Genomic DNA, 4,449 nt, shown 5'->3' with positions numbered 1-4,449 from the left:
GATGTATGACTCCTTTATTTTATTTAATGAATATTATTTATAATATTCATTCGAGGTATTGTGACTCAGCTTATTATTTAATGAATATTATTTTGAATATTCATTCGAGGGCTTATGACTCAGCTTATTTATTTATTGAATATTATTTCGAATATTCATTCGAGGGCTTATGACTCAGCTTATTTTATTTATTGAATATTATTTGAATATTCATTTGAGGATCTATGACTCCGATTATTTGCTGAGATATATTCTTTATTTTATTAAAGAATAAGGTGTCGATAATCAAACTCACTTTTGATTATTCAAATAAAGATAGTACTTTCGTATAGGTATATCTTTGGTTATTTAATATTCATTTCAAGTATAAATTTTAAAACTTCTACTTCAATTATTTTTATAAAGATTATTCTTTATGGAAATATTATTTAAATAATAATATTCAGATATTTTCTAATATATTGGGACTGATTTATTTTGTTAAATCAGCATCACTCCAAACATTCTTAAAAATGTTTTGCGAATCTTCAAAATAATTTTTAAAAGTTAGAGCGGATCCCAAAACTCATTTTTATATTTAAGATCCTCCTTTCGAAGGGGATTTTAATACTCGCTCAAAACCTGAGGGATCCGGCTCTGTGGTGTGTTTTATATTCGCAACAAGGTTGCTGTTTTGTTAAATGAATTGATTACTTACCCAACACTCGGGAAGTAAAATTCTTGGAACAAGTTAATCCATTAACAGGCATCGCCTGGGAAATATCGGTGAGTTCTCCTTTCCAACTAGATACGACTTCTTGGTGGAGCCGTATCAACAAGTTTCTACTTGGGGAAAGGGGGAACGAGCTTTACGTTTCAGAGTCATGGATTTCATCTGAACTAGGAGTGGCGTAAGTGGTCGAGTGGCGCCGGCCCAGCCTTATTATATTGGCCCAAATGGCCTGGAAGTTCCGCTAAGGCGGTCCATTCCTTAGGAGTTCAGTGTTCGGTTGACAAGTAAATCCGACAGGTTCTCCTCTACATGTAGAAAATGGTGGGGTTGTACTACTACGACTGGTCATCGTAAGTGGTCTTCCTGGCGCGGCAAACTCCCGTAATGAGTTCATCATCCAATTGGATATTTCTGCAACACTACCCAGAGCACTTCGATAGAAAGGCTACGGTTGGGCGATTGTTGAGTGTTGGCAGGGTCAAGTTTTCAAAATGATGTTTGCATCAAATGAAGTATCTCATAACTTCATTTTATTTTGATGATATTTTAAAGATTGAATCTATTCAAGTATTATCTTGTAGTCTCATCTATGTGATGAACTGTTGAACTAATTATAACTTGAACGGTGGTAGTTCAAGTAGTATTTGGAAAAGATATAAGTATATTGGAGTATCTTGTAACTTCATCTTTTAAATTTATATCTAGTAAATGATTATCTTATGCATGACAAAGATTTTCAGAAAAACGTTGAGACAAGGTTAGATATATGAGATCACCTTGCAACGATATTTTTATACAGTTATACACTGGAACTCTGTGTATATTATGCATGGAAGAGGACTTCCAAGATTTTGAAAAGTATATATGTATATATACTGAATATTTTGTGACTTCATCGCATTAAGATATCAAACTTGGTTCATTTCTTTTGACCAAGACTTTCATGAGTACTATGAGAAGGCTCATATATTGTAAATTATTATACATATTATTTTGGTGGGCTTGCTGCTTACCCTTGCTTTCTTCTTTCATCACACAACATCAGATAGACAAGATGAACAGGACCAAGCTCCCAATTCGCGAGCGGATAGGAAACGTTCTACAGCTTCCTATAGGCATTGAAGTCGCTGTAGCTAAGGTGGGAACTACCAATAGACTAGGCTTCAACTTTTGATGTACCAGATTTATGTATACTTATGAATTGTAATAATGGCAAAGAAAATGTAAATTTATTCAGAAAACCTTTTAAGGTGTATTGACAGATAATTGTGGAATAAAATGACTTGTGATTATTTTTGGATGTTCATCTCTGAGACTATAACGTGTGGTGTGTGTGTTTATTGTGGGGTCACAGTACAGAGTAGTTGATTAATTATTAAGATTGGGTGTTATTAAGGGAAATGGAACTCGTGACAACCCGGATCCCCGACCCCGGATTTGGGGGTGTTACATCTAGGTTGGATACTGATATTCATTAGTAGCCATAAGTTCAGTTAGATCATAAGCTTCCTCATAGCTCTTTGTCCATAATTCCCCACCTGATGCTGCATCGAGCATGGGTCTTGATTGTGCTCCCACACCGTTATAGAAGCAATTGATGATCATCCAATTAGGCATTCCATGATGAGGACACTTCCTAAGCATCTCCTTGTAGCACTCCCAAGCTTCACATAGAGATTCTCCCGATTTCTACACAAATTGAATAAGAGCATTCCTGATTGTAGCTGTCTTCGCCATAGGGAAGAATTTAGTGAGAAACTTTTGAGCAAGATCTTCCCAAGTAGCAATCGAACCAGCTGGTAGAGAGTGTAACCAGCTCTTAGCCTTGTCCCTCAGAGAGAATGGGAACAGTCTCAGTTTCACCACATCCTCAGACACACCATTGAACCTGAAGGTGTCGCGATTCTCTATGAAATCCCTGATGTGCATATTTGGATCTTCCATTGGAGAACCCCCAAACTGGACTGAATTCTGTACCATTTGAATCGTGCTAGCCTTGATTTCAAAGGTATTAGCAGCAATGGTTGCTCTGACAATGCTAGACTGAATGTCATTAATCTTTGGTTGAGAATAATCCATCAAAGCTTTCGTATCTGCTGCTGGTTCTCCCATTGCAATAAAAACTCGAGTACCTGAAATACACGACTAAAGTAAACCTTGTAAGAAAATAATCTGAGTCAGTGAACTTTAATGACTACTGATGACAAGCACATAAACTAAATTAAACATCGAGTCCTCGGCAGCGACGCCAAAAACTTGTTAGGGCGAAAACATACGCTAAAATTACACGCAAGTATACGCGTTCACAAGTAGTATAAGATATAAATCAGATTTGTACCCACAGAGACTCTTTTTAGTTAACTTAAGATTATGCACCTATGCAACAATGGAATGGCTATCGCTCAATGCTAAGACAATAACAAGTTGAGATGTTTATAACTAAGATTAAACTAACATGCAATTAACTAAGAATAAAAGTGATTGAATTAACTATATGAGACAAACATGGGATTCTAACTTCATTACTACTTCATTCAAAATCATTGTTCTTAACCTTAGCAAGCAATGGTGATGATAACTAATCAGATAACACAAAACTAGTAAACATCAACATTCGTTGTACGAATACCTTACTACCAGACATCCAGAAAAGAGATAGAAGCTGAATAGACACCAATAATGTTGAGACCCTATATGACTATAGAATTTGACAATATAAAGGTTTAATGAAAAAGTTATCTATCGTGATTACATAGGGCAAGTAAGATGGTTAAAATTACCTACGAATCATTCATAATAAATACATGAACCTATGCTAGAATAGCAAGTTCTAAATCTCTATATTCACTGTCGCTTCAATAGAGAATAACACGATATCTTATATGTTAGCTACGCACATAAGACAAATAAGCACAACCAATACTAGGATATCAATCAATCACCACACACCAAGTTGAAATAAATTAACTATAGAAATCCATAAGTAAATCCGTTAGAACCCCATGACAACGATTAGTACATAACCGAACTCATCGTCAATATGGGTTCCAATGAAAGCATGGTAAATAACTAAGATAAATTAGGTTTGAAATAAATGAATAATAATAATAAAGTACGTTAAAAAGAGTATTAGGTTTAAAGGATAAAGAAAACAAGCATCCAAGATTACAACTTAAGCAAAAAATCACAAGTAAAACCAAGATCCTTTTCTCCTTCGTTGTATTGTGCTATTAGGTCTTCTTGCCTCTATCTCCTTGCTCTTCTTGTTATGGAAAACGTCTTTTAAAAGTCTTTAAATACCAGCCCAACAGATCAGGAGTCCAGCAAATTAATCTTATAATAGAATCAGGATTCCTAAAATTCGATATAGCGCGGCCTCCCTCAAATCCAGCGCGGCCGCCCTGAGTTTCAGACAAATGGGCGCGGCCACTCCTAAGACTAGCGCGACCACCCTGACCTTCTGAAAATTCTGATTTTTCTTGTTTCTTCTATAACTTGAGTTCTGTCTGTCAGAATTTGGCGATCCAATAGTCCACAAGAAGCTATCGAGATGCACTTCAACATGAGAATGCTCTTAACTTCAGATTCTGACCTCCTTTCAGTATATTTCCTTGAAAAACTCGTTTATTCATCTAACTAATGCCTGAAATGCAAAAACACAAAAACACATCAAAAATACCAATAACTTGAGTCCAAAACACCAACTTAAGCCTGTAATGAAGCGTTCCAAATAGATA

The 4,449-nt window shown here is 35.6% G+C and overlaps 1 non-coding gene across 1 annotated transcript; it reads left to right on the top strand.

The window, feature by feature from the left end:
- Positions 1-2,327: 2,327 nt before the first annotated feature.
- Positions 2,328-2,434, top strand: LOC141723237 (small nucleolar RNA R71). Its single transcript, XR_012576222.1, has one exon. It is a non-coding gene; the product is annotated as a small nucleolar RNA R71 (small nucleolar RNA).
- Positions 2,435-4,449: the final 2,015 nt, after the last annotated feature.

Source organism: Apium graveolens, chromosome 4 (assembly GCF_009905375.1).
Source record: "Apium graveolens cultivar Ventura chromosome 4, ASM990537v1, whole genome shotgun sequence".
NCBI classification, from domain to species: Eukaryota; Viridiplantae; Streptophyta; class Magnoliopsida; order Apiales; family Apiaceae; genus Apium; species Apium graveolens.
Note: the sequence above shows the minus strand (reverse complement) of the source record. Positions and strands in the feature narration are given on the sequence as shown.